Consider the following 17,407-nt stretch of genomic DNA (forward strand, 5'->3'; position numbering starts at 1 on the left):
AAGTGAAAATGAAAGTTACCTGGGAGTGAGATGTCTAAGTTAATCTCCCCTTGCCCGAGAAATGAGGCAAGCTCCTCTAAACATCTGCCCGAGCCTACACACAAATTTTGAAGTCTTTCAAAGGCCCTAGCTTCCCTGATGTCAACAATGTTCTGAAGTCAAATTACAAGAGGCCCTGTGACACCAACCTGTCTCAGAGTCCAAGGACTTACTTGGATTCTCCAGTTTAAATCAGAAAATATTACTCTAGGAATACTGGCATTCAATGCTTCGAGGAAGAACTTAGTTTAAATAAAAGAGCACAGAGATGAAAATTTACACATGGAGGCAATGTTCTTTAATTGCTTCAGGAAGAACAAAAAATCCTACATTTCAAATGGGAACCGAATAAATTTGGGATGGGTATGTCTAACTTAATTTCTCCTTGCCCCAGGAATGACACCAGCTCCCTTCCATAACCTATAGCCCAACCTACATGTATTCTCTGGTGGGCACCTTTAAATGTCCTAGGTTTCATGATGTCCACACAGTTCTGAAACAACGTCACAGGGCCCTGTGGTCCAAGGTATTCCACAGTCCGAAGAACTGTGCCAGACTCCCTAGATGAAAGCAGAAAATACGGTTCTGACTTAATTTTTCTGAATTGCTCCCTAGATCAAAACAATTTTTAAAAAATAGCAAATAAAAGGAAAACGCCACAAGGGGAGCCAAAGTACCTCATGAAGCAGTGAATGGGATAATATTGAGAATGAAGTGCCTAGCACAACCTCTTAACAATCTGGATATTTTGGGAAAAAGAAACTCCAGTGGTCTCAGGAGATCTGGAGGGAAATCTCTGGGGAACTCGGCAGGGGTGGAAACCCCCTAGACTCGAGGCAAGTGCCGCATCATTGGTAGCCCTGGGTAATTCCTGGAATGGGACCCCTGTGTTGGATTGGCCTGGCATGCTACAAACGCCCCCCAGACGCCAAGAGCAAAAATATACAAATTGTCTCGCTTCTCCATGTTCATCATCCTCAGTGATGTGGGGGCCAATGTGGAGCACTGAAAAAGGGATACATATTCCTCCAGGTCCCACATTGACACTATCTAGGAGCCATAGCAACAGGAGGGCCGATGTTCAGGAAGAGACAACAGGCCTTGGAGCTGACTCATCTGAACACACAGGAGGCCTCCCTAGATGCTTTCTCAGGCTTTTGGCAATTCAGGATAGTTTGTGTGAACTCGCCACCCACAGAATGAAGCCACCTCGTCCCTTTGCTGATTGCAGGAAATCATGGGGTATTGCTCGCAGGTTCTCAGGCCGCATCTCCTGACATATTGACCCAAATCTCATGAGATTTCAGGCCAAATCTCACCGGGTATATAGCCAAATATCAAAAAGTCTCAGGACAATGAGCTCAGGAGATGGACATCTGAATATACAGGCATGTTCCCTGGGGGCTCGTCCAGGCTTTCAAAGCTGTTCCGTGTCTCTGGGGGATAACCTACCCCTTTCCTTAGCCAGACTTAGTGTAAGAGATGTGGAAGGACACCTTACTGTACTTAAAAAGGTCTATCCAGCAAGAAAATCTAACAATTGTAAATATCTATGCCCCCAACATAGGTGCAGCCAATTACATAAACCAATTAATACCCCAAATAAAGAATCATATCACTAATACCTTAATTGTGGGAGACTTTAACACTCCAGTCACAGCAATGGACAGATCATCTAAGCAAGAGATCCACGAAGAAACAAGAGCTTTGAAGGACAAGTTGGACCGGATGGACTTAGGAGATAAACACAGGACATGCCATCCTAAAACAACAGTATATACTCATTCTTCCGAAGAACACACGGAACTTTCTCCAGAATAGACCACATACTGGGTCACAAATCAGGTCTCAACCAACACCAAAAGATTGAGATTATTACTTGCATAATTTCAGACCACAATGATTTGAAACTGGAACTCAACCAAAAGGAAAAATTTGGAAGGAATGCAAACACTTGGAAGTTAACAAACATCCTGCTAAAGAATGAATGGGTCGAGCATGTAATTAAAGAAAAACTTAAAGAACTCATGTCCTTTAACGGGTGAATGGACAAAGAAGATGTGGTTTATATATACAATGGAATATTAGTTATCAGAAAGGATGAATACCTACCATTTGCATCGACATGGACTGGTACTTGGGGTATTAAGTTAGGTGAAATAATTCTGGCAGAGGAAGACAATTATCATACAGTTTCACTCATGTTAGACTAAAAGAAATAGCACAGAGGATTGTAAGGGAGGGAAGGAAAACTAGGAAGAAATCAGAGAGGTAGACAAACCATGAGACTTTTGACTCCAAGGAACAAACTGAGGGTTGTGTAAAGGAAGGTGGGTTAGGGGATGTGGTAACTGGGTGATGGGGATTAAGGAGGAAAAGTGATGAGATGAGCACTGTGTGTTATACACAAAGAATGAATACACTGCACCAAAAACTAATGCTGTATTATATGTTGGCTATTTGAACTTAATAGAAAGAAAGATATATATGTTTTTAAATTTATGTATATGAGCATTAGGAAAAAAGCATATGCTTAACTCCTTCAAATGGACACACTGGACCTAATGGACTTGACAGATATATTCAGAACATTCCATCCCAAAGCAACAGAATACACATTCTTCTCTAGTGCACATGGAACATTCTCCAGAATAGATCACATCCTAGGTCACAAATCAGGTCTCAACCGGCACCAAAAGATTGGGATCATTCCATGCATATTTTCAGACCACAATGCTTTGAAACTAGAACTCAATCACAAGAGGAAAGTCGGAAAGAACTCAAATACATGGAGGCTAAAGAGCATCCTACTAAAGAATGAATGGGTCAACCAGGAAATTAAAGAAGAATTTAAAAATTCATGGAAACCAATGAAAATGAAAACACGACTGTTCGAAATCTTTGGGATGCAGCAAAGGCAGTCCTAAGAGGGAAGTATATAGCAATACAAGCTTTTCTCAAGAAACAAGAAAGGTCTCAAATACACAACCTAACCCTACACCTAAAGGAGCTGGAGAAAGAACAGCAAATAAAGCCTAAATCCAGCAGGAGAAGAGAAATAATAAAGATCAGAGCAGAAATCAATGAAATAGAAACTAGAAGAACAGTAGAACAGATCAACGAAACTAGGAGCTGGTCCTTTGAAAGAATTAACAAGATTGATAAAACCCTGGCCAGACTTATCAAAAAGAAAAGAGAAATGACCCAAATAAATAAAATCATGAATGAAAGAGGAGAGATCACAACCAACACCCAAGAAATACAAACAATTATAAGGACATATTATGAGCAACTCTATGCCAGCAAATTAGATAATCTGGAAGAAATGGATGCATCCCGAGAGATGTACCAACTACCAAACGGAACCAGGAAGAAACAGAAAACCTGAACAGACCTATAACCCCTAAGGAAATTGAAGCAGTCATCAAAAATCTCCCAACAAACAAAAGCCCAGGGCCAGATGGATTCCCAGGGGAATTCTACCAAACATTTAAAGAAGAATTAATACCTATTCTTCTGAAACTGTTCCAAATAATAGAAATGGAAAGAAAGCTTCCAAGCTCATTTTATGAGGCCAGCATCACCTTGATCCCAAAACCAGACAAAGACCCCATCAAAAAGGAGAATTACAGACCAATATCCCTGATGAACATGGATGCAAAAATTCTCACCAAAATACTAGCCAATAGGATCCAACAGTACATTAAAAGGATTATTCACCATGACCAAGTGGGATTTATCCCTGGGCTGCAAGGTTGGTACAACATCCACAAATCAATCAATGTGATACAAAACATTAGTCAAAGAAAGAACAAGAACCATACGATCCTCTCAGCAGATGTAGAAAAAGCAATTGCCAAAGTACAGCATCCTTTCTTGATCAAAACTCTTCAGAGTATAGGGATAGAGGGTACATACCTCAATATCATAAAAGCCATCTCTGAAAAACCCACAGCGAATATCATTCTCAATAGGGAAAAGCTGAGAGCTTTCCCCCTAAGGTCAGGAACATGACAGGGATGTCCACTCTCACCACTGCTATTCAATATAGTATTAGAAGTTCTAGCCACAGCAATCAGACAACAAAAAGAAATCCAAGGCATCCGAATCGGCAAAGAAGAAGTCAAACTCTCACTCTTTGCAGATGATATGATCCTTTATGTGGAAAACCCAAAAGACTCCACCCCAAAACTGCTAGAATTCAAACAGGAATTCAGTAAAGTAGCAGGATATAAAATCAATGCACAGAAATCAGTGGCATTCCTATACACCAGCAACAAGAAAGAAAGAGAAATTAAGGAGTCAATCCCATTTACAATTGCACCCAAAACCGTAAGATTCCTAGGAATAAACCTAACCAAAGAGGCAAAGGATCTGTACTCAGAAAACTATAAAATACTCATGAAAGAAACTGAGGAAGACACAAAGAAATGGAAAAATGGTCCATGCTTATGGACTGGAAGAACAAATATTGTGAAGATGTCAATGCTACCTAGAGCAATCTACACATTCAATGCCATCCCTATCAAAATACCATCAACATTTTTCAAAGAAATGGAGAAAATAATCCTAAAATTTGTATGGAACCAGAAAAGACCCCGAATAGCCAAAGGAATGTTGAAAAAGAAACGCAAAGCTGGTGGCATCAAAATTCCGGACTTCAAGCTCTATTACAAAGCTGTCATCATCAAGACAGTATGGTACTGGCACAAAAACAGACACCTAGATCAATGGAACAGAATGGAGAGCCCAGAAATGGACCCTCAACTCTATGGTCAACTCATCTTTGACAAAGCAGGAAAGAATGTCCAATGGAAAAAAGACAGTCTCTTCAACCAATGGTGTTGGGAAAATTGGACAGCCACATGCAGAAGAATGAAACTGGACCATTTCCTGACACCACACACAAAAATAGACTCAAAATGGTTGAAAGACCTAAATGTGAAACAGGAGTCCATCAAAATCCTAAAGGAGAACACAGGAAGCAACCTCTTTGACCTCAGCCGCAGCAACTTCTTCCTAGAAACATCGCCAAAGGCAAGGGAAGCAAGGGCAAAAATGAACTATTGGGATTTCATCAAGATAAAAAGCTTTTGCACAGCAAAAGAAACAGTCCACAAAACCAAAAGACAACCGACAGAATGGGAGAAGATATTTGCAAATGACATATCAGATAAAGGACTAGTGTCCAAAATCTATAAAGAACTTAAACTCAACACCCAAAGAACAAATGATCCAATCAAGAAATCGGCAGAAGACATGAACAGACTTTTTTTCCAAAGAAGACATCCAAATGGCCAACAGACACATGACAAAGTGCTCAACATTGCTCGGCATCAGGGAAATCCAAATCAAAACCTCGATGGGATACCACCTCACACCAGTCAGAATGGCTAAAATTAACAAGTCAGGAATTGACAGATGTTGGCGGGGATGCAGAGAAAGGGGAACCCTCCTACACTGTTGGTGGGAATGCAAGCTGGTGCAACCACTCTGGAAAACAGTATGGAGGTTCCTCAAAAAGTTGAAAATAGAGCTACCATATGACCCAGCAATGGCACTACTGGGTATTTACCCCAAAGATACAAATGTAGGGATCCGAAGGGGTATGTGCACCCCCCAATGTATATAGCAGCAATGTCCACAATAACCAAACTATGGAAAGAGCCAAGATGTCCATCGACAGATGAATAGATAAAGAAGATGTGGTATAGGGATGCCTGGGTGACTCAGTCAGTTAAGCGTCTGCCTTCGGCTTGGGTCATGATCCCAGGGTCCTGGGACCGAGTCCCACATGGGCTCCTTGCTTGTCAGAGAGCCTGCTTCTCCCTCTACCCGCTCTGCCTGCTGCTCCCCCGCTTGTGCTCTCTATCTCTGACAAAATAAATAAATAAATAAATAAAATCTTTAAAAAAAGAAGTGGTACATATATACACAATGGAATATTAGGCAACCATCAAAGGGAATGAAATCTTGCCACTTGCAATGACGTGGATGGAAGTGGAGGGTAGTATGCTGAGCGAAATAAGTCAATCAGAGAAAGACATGTATCATATGACCTCACTGATATGAGGAATTCTTAATCTCAGGAAACAAACTGAGGGTTGCTGGAGTGGTGGGGTTTGGGAGGGATGGGGTGGCTGGGTGATAGACATTGGGGAGGGTATATGCTATGGTGAGTACTGTGAATTGTGTAAGACTTTGAATCACAGACATGTACCTCTGAAACAAATAATACATTATATGTTAAAAAAAAAACGATAGGAGGAAGGGCAAAAGTAAAGGAGGGGGAATTGGAGGGGGAGACGAACCATGAGAGACTATGGACTCTGAGAAACAAACAGGGTTCTAGAGGGGAGGGTGGTGGGGGATGGGTTAGCCTGGTGATACGTACTGAATGGAAAAAAAAATTAAATTAGCCAACACCTAGTACACCACTAGTTTCGATAAATGTTCAAAGTATCTCTGCTTGCATATTACATCCACTGCTCATGTATCTCATCACGCTCCCTCCTTAATAAGCCTATTATCCAGTTACCCAATCCCCACCCACCCACCCACCTCCCTTTGCACAGACCTGTTTGTTTCCCGGACTAAAGAAGTTAGGTGTCATGGTTTTTCTCCTTCTTTGGTTTATTCCCATTGAGGATTCCCTCCCTTTTCCTGTTGTGCTCTGCACTATTCCTTATATTCCAATATTAGGGGCCCCATATAATTGTCATTCTCTGAATGACTTATTTCATTTAGCGTTATTACCCTCCAGTTCCATCCATATCGCTGCCAATGGTCTGAGTAATATTCCATTGTATATATGAACCAAATTTTCGTTATCCATTCATCCGTTAAAGGAGATCTCGGGTCCTTCCACAGTTTGGCTATTGTGGATGCTATGTGGATGCTATCTATGAACATTGGGGTGCATGTGTCCGTTCTTTTCACATCTGCAAATTTAAGGTAAATATCTAGTAGTGCACTTGCCGGGTCATAAGGGAGCTCTATTTTTAATGTCTCGAGGAACCTCCATACTGTTTTCCAGCGTGTCTGTACCAGCTTGCATTCCCAACAGTGTAAGAGCGTTTCCCTTTCTCCACATCCTTGCTAACGTTTGTTGTTCGCTCTTGTGTTAATTTAAGCCCTTCTGACTGGTGTAAGGTGGTATCTGACGGCAAGTGATGTGGAGCATGTTTTCAAGTGTCTGTTGGCAACTTGTATGTTTTATTTGGAGAAGTGTCTGTTCATGTCTTCTGCCCTTTTCTTGACTGGATTTTTTGGGTGTTCAGTTTGAGGAGTTCCAGGTAGATCTGATGTCATTTGCAGATACCTGCTCCGATTCCGTAGGTTGCCTTTTAGTTTTGTTGACTGTTTTCTTTGCTGTGCAAAAGCTTTTTATCTTGATGAAGTCCCAATAGTTCATTTTTGCTTTCATTTCCCTTGCCTTTAGAGACGTGTCTTGCAAGAAGTTGATGCAGCCAAGGTTGAAGAGCTTATGACCTGTGTTCTCCTCTAGGATTTTGATGGTTTTCTGCCTCACATTGAGGTCTTTCATCCATTTTGAGTGCATCTTTGTGTAATGTGTAAGAGAATGGTCCAGATTCATTCTTCAGCATGTGGCTGTCCAATTTTCCCAGCAACGTTTATTGAAGAGAATTGAGAATAAGACAATATTCCATTGGCTATTCTTTAGGGCTCTGTCGAAGATTCATTGACCATAGAGTTGAGGGTCCATTTCTGGGCTCTCTATTCTGTTCCATTGATCTATGTGTCTTTTTCTGTACAATACTACTGGCAATTTGGGTGTTTTTTGTTTCCATACACATTTTAGGATTGTTTCAGCTCTGTGAAGAATGTCGATGGTGTATTGACTGGGGGTGCATTGAACATGTAGACTGCTCTGGAAAGCATAGACATTTTAACAATGTTTACTATTGCAATTCATGAACGTGGAAAATGTTTCTCCATCCATTTGTCTTCCTCAATTTCTTTCATGTGTTCTGTAGATTCTAGAGTACAGATCTGTTATATTTTGGGTTAGGCTTATTCCTAGGCGTCTTTCTGGCTTTTGGTGCAATTGTAAATGGAATCTCATACACCATTAAAATCCTAGAGGAGGACACAGGCAGCAACCTCTTTGACCTTGGACAAAGCAACATCTTGCAGAGTGCATCTCTAAAGGTAGGAGGAGGGAAAAACAAAAAGGAACTATTGGGATTTCATCAAGATAAAAAATCTTCTGCACAGCAAAGGAAACAATCAAAAAACTAAAAGGCAACCCAAGGAATCAGAGAAGATACTGTAAAATGATATTTCACATAAAGGACTGGTAGCCAAGATTTACAAAGAACTTCTCTAACTCACCACCCAAAATACAAATAACCTAGTCAAGAAAAGGGCAGAAGACATGAACAGACACTTCTCCAAAGAAGACATACAAATGGCTAACAGACACAGGAAAACATGATGCACATCACTTGTCATCAGGGAACTACAAATCAAAACCACAATGAGACACCACCTTACACCAGTCAGAATGGCAAAAATTAAGGCAGGTAACAATAAATGTTGGCAAGGATGCAGGGAAAAGAGAACACTTCTACACTGTTGTTGGGAATGCAAGCTGATACAGCCACTCTGGAAAACAGTATGGAGTTTCCTCAAGATGTTAAAAACAGAGCTACCGTATGACCCAGGAATTGCACTACTAGGCATTTATCTTAAAGATAAATCTTGTCAAAAGAAGGGGCACATGCACCCCAATGTTCATAGCATCAATGTCCACAAGATCCAAACTGGAAGGAGCCGAGATGTCTTTCAACAGATGAAGGAATAAAGAAGCAATGGTTCTTATACACAATGGAATATTACTCAGCCATCAGAAAGAATTGGATACCTACCATTTGCAGCGACATGGACGGAACTGGTGGGATTATGCTAAGTGACATAGGTCCATCAGAGAACGACAACGGTTTCACTCGTATGTGGAACACTAGAAATAGTGCAGAGGAAATTAGGGGTGGGGGGAACTGAATGGAAAGAAATCAGAGAGGGAGACAAACCCTATGAGAGTCAACTCTGGGAAACAAAGTGAGGGTTGTGGAAAGGGTGTTGGGTAGGGAGATGGGGTAACTGGGTGATGGGCATTAAATAGGGAACGTGATATAAAGAGCACTGGGTGATATACTCAACTAATGAAATATTGAACATTTTATATATAAAAAAGAATATCACTAAGAGTATAGGAATGTATATTATGAGCAGGGCTGGTAATCCACAATTAAAATCAAGGGAGTTTAATCTGTAATCAGATTTCTAAATTTTTCCCCTTACCCAAGAAATGAGGTCGGCACACTCTAAAATCCTCTGGACAAACCTACACACACATTCACTGCTTGGAACCTTCAAATGCATTACGTTTCCTGATATCACTACAGTTCTGAAACCAAATTTCAAGAGGGCCCTGTGGGTGACACTTCCCCACAGTCACAAGAGATCCTCCAGACTTCCCGGGTTAAAGCAGAGGTCATTGCTCGGAGACACTGGACCTGATGGCCCACCGTGTGAGCCTAAAGAACAAGAGAATGGAAATGGATATATGTTGGGCCAAATTTTTTTATTAGAAATGAAAATCACAAAACCGCTTTATTGAAGTCACTGGGACATCTCTTAGCAACCCGATTCTCATTCCATGGAAGGAGTAACAACTATGGGCTTGGGTTAAGGGAAACCTCCACTGCCTACCCCTGGGATCCCTGTCAGCAAGAACTCTGCATTCTTTCTTCAGAAAGAGAGGGAACTCTGTTGTAGGCTTTTTAAAATTGCCCTTCCCATGAATGGATAAGAGGCTGCAGTGATTCAGCTAGTAAGCTTGGTGCTCCCAGCTGATGCTCAAGTATTTGGATGAAGGCTCTGGGGCAATATTCCTTGAAAGGGCACTTCCTGAGCTCACTAGATACTCCCTGCTCAGTGGGGAACCTGCTTCTCCCTCTGTCTGCAGCTCCCACCACTTGTACTCTCTCTCTCTCTTTAAAATTTAATAAATAAAACCTTTTAAAAAGTAGATAAATTGGGAATAAGATACATCTGTGAATTAAGTCTGTAACTTCACTCCCTTTTACCCAAGAAATGTGGCCAGGTCCTTCTAAAAACCAGGCCAAGCCTACACACACATGATCTGCTGGGCACCTTCAAATATCTTAGGCCTCCTAGAGTCAACATAGTTCTGAAAGCACCTGACAAGGGTCACTGTGCCCCAGTCTCTCCCACAGTCAGAAGGACTCAGCTGGAATTACTTCATTTAAAGTAGAGGATATTACTCTGAGACACTGGATCTGGATGGCTCCCAGGGTGAACCTAGTTTGAGAAAAGAGCAAAACGGTGGAAATGTATCCATGGAAGGCCAAAGTTCTTCACTAGAGATGAGAATGGGATAATGTTAAGAAAGAGGTGGCTAGCAAAATCTCCTAGCAAGCAGTCTGCCTCAGGAAAAATTAAACACCCATGGGCTTGGGCAAGGGTCGACCTCCATGCCCTGCACTTGGGATCCTTGCCATCAACAGGCTTACATTCTTCCTAGATATCACATCACCATGATCCATTCTTCTCTTGAAGGACATCTGGGCTCTTTCCATAGATTGGCTATTGTGGACTTTGCTGCTATAAACATTGGGGTGCATGTGCCCCTTAAGGTCACAATATGTGTATCTTCTGAATAAATACCTAGTAGTGCAATAGCTGGATCATAGTTTAGCTCTATTTTTAATTTTTTTGAGAGTCCTCCATACTGTTTTCCAGAGTGGTTGTACCGGTTTGCATTTCCACGAACAGTGTAGAAGGGTTCTTCTTTCCTTTCATCCTCGCCACCATCTATTGATTCTTGTCTTGTTCATTTTAGTTATTCTGACCTGTGTGAGGTGGCATCTCTGACCAGTGTGAGATGGTATCTCAGTGTGAGGTGGTATGTCAGCAATTCCCTGATGCCAAGTGATGTTGAACATTTTTCATAATCCTAGAGAACACAGGCAGCAACCTCTCTGACCTCGATCACAGCAGCTTCTTGCTACACATCTCCAGTGGCAAGGGAAACAAAATAAAAAATGAACTATTGGGACTTCATCAAGATAAAATGCTTTTGCACAGCAAGGAAAACAGTCAACAAAAATCAAAAGACAATCTACAAAATGGAAGAAGATATTTGCAAATGTCTTATCAGATAAAGGGCTAACATCCAAGATCTATAAAGAACATATCAGACTCAACACCCAGAAAACAACTAATCCAGTCAAGAAATGGGCAGGACATGAACAGACATTTCTCCAAAGAAGACATACAAATGGCCAATAGAAAGCATCTTTTAAATAACCCCTCCTTTCATGAAGATAGAAGCTTTTCAGTGGTATGTGCTAGCCTAAGGAAAGTGCCATACACCAAACTCATTGAAATAACACAGTGTAGAAACCATCTTTGTACTCACTACTTCTTTCATGAAGATAGAAGTCTTTTCAAATGTGGGTGTGGAAACATAGGGACTGTGCCACTCACTTAATTCATTGAAACAACACTCTTTAGCAAGCCTCTTTCAATGAACATCTTTCAAGGTAATAATCATTTTGAAATGTAACTGTGGAAGCATAAAGAGAGTGGCATACATTTATCTCCTGGATACAAAACTGTGTGGAATGTGTCTTTCAACTACATATTCTTTCATGCAGTAGCAGTGTTTTCAAATATATGCATGGAAGAATAAAAAAGTGTTATCTACTCAACTCAATGGAAGAAATATATGTAGAAAGCACCTTTAACTAACATACTCTGTGATGAAAATGGATCTGTTTTTAATGTATATGTGGAAGGATAAGGAAATGGCCATATTGAACTGAATGAAAAAATTCTGTGTACTAACCATTTTCCAACTAAAATCTTTTCTCATGAATCAAGAAGTCTCTTAAAAAGTTATGTGTGGAATCATAAGGAACACACCAGAATGTAAATCAATGAAACAAGTGTTTGTATAAAACATCTTTCAATAACATATTTTTTAATTTTTTAAGATCTAAGAAAAAAGATTTTATTTATTTTGACAGAGAGAAAGACAGCAAGAGAGGGAACACAAACTGGGCAATTTGGAGAGTGAGAAGCAGGCCTCCCACAGAGCAGGGAGCCTGATGCGGGGCTTGATCACAGGACACTGGGGTCATGACCTAAGCTGAAGGCAGACACTGGTCAACTGAGCCACTCAGGTGCCCCACAGCTTTTTTTTATGATACCAAAAGAGTTCCTAAGTATTTGAGGAAGGGTAATGAAACTGCCATATAGTTAGCACAATGAAAACATTTTTCTTTTTTTCACTTGATTTTTATTTAAATTCACTAAGCCAACTTATATTACATCATTAGTTTAAGATGTAGTGTTCAAAAAATTATCAGTTGTGTATAACAGGCAGTGCTCACCACATCAGTTGCCCTCCTTAATGCCCAACACCCAGTTTCACAACTCCAGATTTTGTGAGTGCTTAAGTCTGCCAGTGAGATCCAAGGGCAAATCTCACATGATTTTGGGCAGAATCTCGGGAAATTGCATCAAATTTCAGCCAGATCTGGGGTGAGGTCTCACGTGATCTCATTCCATATCTCAGCTGAAGTCATCCAATCTCATGATTGTTAAGAGATGGGGCTAGCCACTTCATTCTCAATATTATCCCATTCACTGCTTCATGAGGCACTTTGGCTCTCCTTGTGGCCTTTTCCTTTTATTTGCTATTTTTAAAAATTGATTTGATCTAGGGAGCAATTCGGAAAAAGTAAGTCAGAACCGTATTTTCTGCTTTCATCTAGGGAGTCTGGCACAGCTCTTTGGACTGTGGAATACCTTGGACCACAGGGCCCTGTGACGTTGTTTCAGAACTGTGTGGACATCATGAAACCTAGGACATTTAAAGGTGCCCACCAGAGAATACATGTAGGTTGGGCTATAGGTTATGGAAGGGAGCTGGTGTCATTCCTGGGGCAAGGAGAAATTAAGTTAGACATACCCATCCCAAATTTATTCGGTTCCCATTTGAAATGTAGGATTTTTTGTTCTTCCTGAAGCAATTAAAGAACATTGCCTCCATGTGTAAATTTTCATCTCTGTGCTCTTTTATTTAAACTAAGTTCTTCCTCGAAGCATTGAATGCCAGTATTCCTAGAGTAATATTTTCTGATTTAAACTGGAGAATCCAAGTAAGTCCTTGGACTCTGAGACAGGTTGGTGTCACAGGGCCTCTTGTAATTTGACTTCAGAACATTGTTGACATCAGGGAAGCTAGGGCCTTTGAAAGACTTCAAAATTTGTGTGTAGGCTCGGGCAGATGTTTAGAGGAGCTTGCCTCATTTCTCGGGCAAGGGGAGATTAACTTAGACATCTCACTCCCAGGTAACTTTCATTTTCACTTCACTTGTTCCTTGACGCCACTTCCATCCTCTTGCTGTTTTTGTAGTTAGCTTGGTTCACATTTAGGTGATATGGTTGGCATCACACAACAAACACCCAGTATTGGTGGCATGTGCCTACTCGGATCCTGTGCTATGTGAGAGCAATACGTGTCTGATAGCGAAAAGGAAAGTTTTCCCCTTTTGCCTCTGAGAGCTAGGTTCTTGTCCTGCTCTTTGAAATGCTGTGATTGGTAGCCAGCTTGTCTCCCTTCCCCCTGGATGATGGATGCATTCATTCTGAAGAGCAGACAGTTCACAAATGTACAGAATTTTCCAGGACCTATTCAGGGTAAAAAGCTCTTTTTCAAGGAACACTGCTCCAGTGCCCATTTCCAAACACATCATCAGGTGGGAGAACCAATCTGCTAAATCTCTTCTGGTTTTCTTTCCACTGATGGAAAGGCTGGAGAAACATCCAAAACCAGCAGTTTGCCCTCTCTTGGTGAAGGAATAGTGAAGGACTCCTGCTTACCTGGCTCCCAGATGTAGCCAGTGGAGGTTTCCCATTGCCCAAGCCAACAGGCCGTTTTTATTCTTGAAACTGCCAGCTTGCTAGGAGACTTTCGTAGACACTGCATTCTCAATATGAGTTCATTCTCATCTCTAAGAAAGTCCTTCATTTCCACTCAGTCCACTTCCATTGCTTTTCTTTTTTCCAAACTAGGTTCTCCAGCATAAAGGCATCACAATCAGTCAGGGGAGGGAGGCAGCCTGGCTACCCAGCAACACATCAACCCAAGGCAGTCACACAACAAGCTTAAGGACAAAAAGGCCAACTGTTTTTTGGGGGGAAGACAATAATATTCTCATTTCGCATAGGACCAGAGAGGAATTCACCAATAATCCCTAGAGGCTGGCTGTGAGTAAAAGCACCTCCCAGCCTATATATGATCTAAGTCTTGCATCAGCAAGAAAATCAGCAATAGTATAGGAATGTATATAAGCAGGGCCTGTAATCTATGCTTAAAATTGTAGTGGGATAAATCTGTATTGAGCTAATTTTTTCCCCTTACCCCAAAAATTGAGGCCAGCATCTTCTACAATCCACTGGAGAAAGCCTACACACACACATTCTTTGCTGGGAATCTTCAAATCCCTACGACTCCTCATGGGAACATAGGTCTGAAGCTACATTTCAAGGTGGCCCTATGGCGCACACTTCTCCAGGCACAAGGAATCTCCCAGCATTCCCATTTTAAAGCAGAGGATATTGTTCTGAGACACTGGATCTGAAAGAGGCCCACAGGGTGAACCCAGACAGAAAAAGAACAAGAGGATGGAAGAGCTGGGCCAACTGTGTTTATTTGAGATGAGATGAGACATGATGTTTTGACTGAAGTGACTAGGACAATCTCCTAGCAACCCATTCTCATTCCCAGGAAGGAGAAACCACTGGGGGCTTGGGTGAAGGGAAACCTCCATTGCTTACACCTATTAGCCCTGTCAACAAGAACCCTGCATTCTCCATTCAGTAAGAGAGGGAAATCTGGTGTTACCTTTTTTTAATTGCCCATCCCATGAGTGGATAGAGGATGCAGTGATTCAGGTATGGTAGCTTGCGACTCCCGGCTGATGCTCAAGTGTTTGGATGCAGGCCTTGGTGCAATATTCCTTGAAAGGGCACTTCCTGAGCTCATAAGATCTTCTAGCATGCAGCACAGTGGTGAAGTTTTCTTCAGAAGGAGGGCATGAGATGGGCAGCTCAAGGAGAGGAAGCCCACCTTTCCTTTGGGATATTAGATGTGGTTGTTTTCACTTAGCACAGGACTAACTGAAGTATGAAGTCACAACCAATCCTTGGGTGCTGGCTCTGTGGGTAAAATCCCCATTCCCACATACAAAACAACCCTAAAGAAACATGAGCAAGGGGATGGAAGTGGCTACAAGGAAGAACAAAAAATCTACATTACAATTGGGAGTAGGATACATCTGTGAATAAATTGTGTAACTTCAGTTCCTTTTACCAAAGTAACGAAACCAGCTCCTCTGAAAACCTCGGACCAAGCCTTTACACACAAACGTTATCTGCTGGGCACCTTCAAATATCTTAGGGCTAGGCTCGCGCTTCCAGTTTGGCCTGAGGGGCATGCTCGTGTTTCGGCCTTTTAGGTTTTGAGTAATACTCATGTTCCCAGGAGACATCCCGAGGGCACCAGTGGCAGGTATTCCTTTGGGGTTGCTGCCTGATGATTCTGGCACTGACCAGGTCTCCAAGATCATTTGTGCTTTCAGACCTATGGTTGGGGCATGGTCAGGGCCACGTTCGTGCTAGGGTTAGGGTCTCATGCCACAAGACGTTAGGTTTCAAAACCATGATCGTTGGGAGTCCTGCACGAGGGCTGAGCTGAGACGTAGCGTCAGAGTCACGCTCTGCCTTCCGGTCTTGGCTCAGGGGGATGCACATCGTGCTACTGCTGAATTTTAGGCTTTTCAATAAATCATGCTTTCGAGGGGACCACTCGGGGTGGTTGTGAGTCCTTCTGGGTTCCTAGCTGACTAGTCTGGCACGGACCCAGTCTCCGAAATCATTTTTGCATTCAGAACCAGGAAATGGGAAAGGTCAGGGCCCATAACCGTGCTAGGGTTAGGGTTCGTTCCGGAAGACGGTAGGGTTCCATTTTATGGCCAGTCGCAGTCCTACCGCGAGGGCAGAGCTGAGGGCTTGCATCAGAGCCAGAGGCGCTGGCTTCTGGTTGGCCTCAGGGGAATGCTCATAGGGTTGTGGACTTGTGGGATTCTCCGTAAAATCATGTGCCCACCATACATCCCGAGGATACAGGTGGCACATAACTCCTTCTGGTTTCCTGCTTGATTACTCTGGCACTGACCGGGTCCCCCAAATCATTTGTGCATTCAGAACTAGGGTTGTCGCTTGGACAGGGCCGCACCCATGCTAGGGTTAGGGTTTCGTTTCGGAAGGAGCAAGGGTTGATTTGGTGGCTGCTCCGAGTCCTGTCCTGAGGGCTGAGCTGAGAGCTAGCATCAGGGTGAGGCTCTGCTTTCCTCTTTGGCGTCAGGGGGGATGCTCCTCCAGGTGCTTAGATTTCGGTTTCTTGCTAGAACTCTGCTCTGCCAAAACATCACGAGGGGTGGAAGGGGCTGTTTCCTTAAGTGTTCCTTCTTGATTATTCTGGCTTTGGTCACGTGTCCAGATCCATTGTATCCTCAGACTTACGGTTGGGGCGTAAGCCAAGGCCTCAGTCAAGGCTAGAGTTAGAATTTCACTCCGGGAGTAGGTGGGCGCCATTTTGATGGCAGGGCGGAATTTTGTTCTGACGACAGAATGGAGGGCGATCATCATCACGAAACGAGACGTTAGTAGAAAGGTGCATTCTCCACATCTTTATCCTCAGTGTTAAGGGTATGGCAATTTCTTTATTGCATTCACATATACATTTGAAAGCGCTCCTATATTCCTAGAACAAAATATTAGTTGAATGTGTTATTCTACACACACTTGTTTCTTAATGTGGATAGCAATTTCCTTATTTTTCCACACATAGTTTTGAAAACACTATTTTCATGAATCAAGTTGTGATTGAAAGTTGGGTTGTCCACAGACTTATCAGAGTTAGGTACATGGCACTTTCCTTATACTTTCTCACCCACTTTTGAAAACGCTTCTATATTCAGGAAGGAAGATGTTAGTTGAAAGACGGTTTCTGTCTAATGTTGACTTTTTAGGGTTAAATATGTGGCACTTTCCTTTTGCTTCCACGGGTACTTTCGAAAAAGGTTCTATCTTCATCAAACAAGAGGTTACTTGTAAGGTGCATTCTACACAGACTTGTTTTTCAGAGTCAAGTATATGCATAGCCCTTTCCTTTTGCTTTCACACACTTTTGAAAATGCTTTTCTTTCTTCTGGAATGAAGATGTAAGGTGAAATACGTTTCTCCACAG

The sequence above is a fragment of the Zalophus californianus genome, chromosome 11 (genome assembly GCF_009762305.2).
Source record: "Zalophus californianus isolate mZalCal1 chromosome 11, mZalCal1.pri.v2, whole genome shotgun sequence".
NCBI lineage: Eukaryota > Metazoa > Chordata > Mammalia > Carnivora > Otariidae > Zalophus > Zalophus californianus.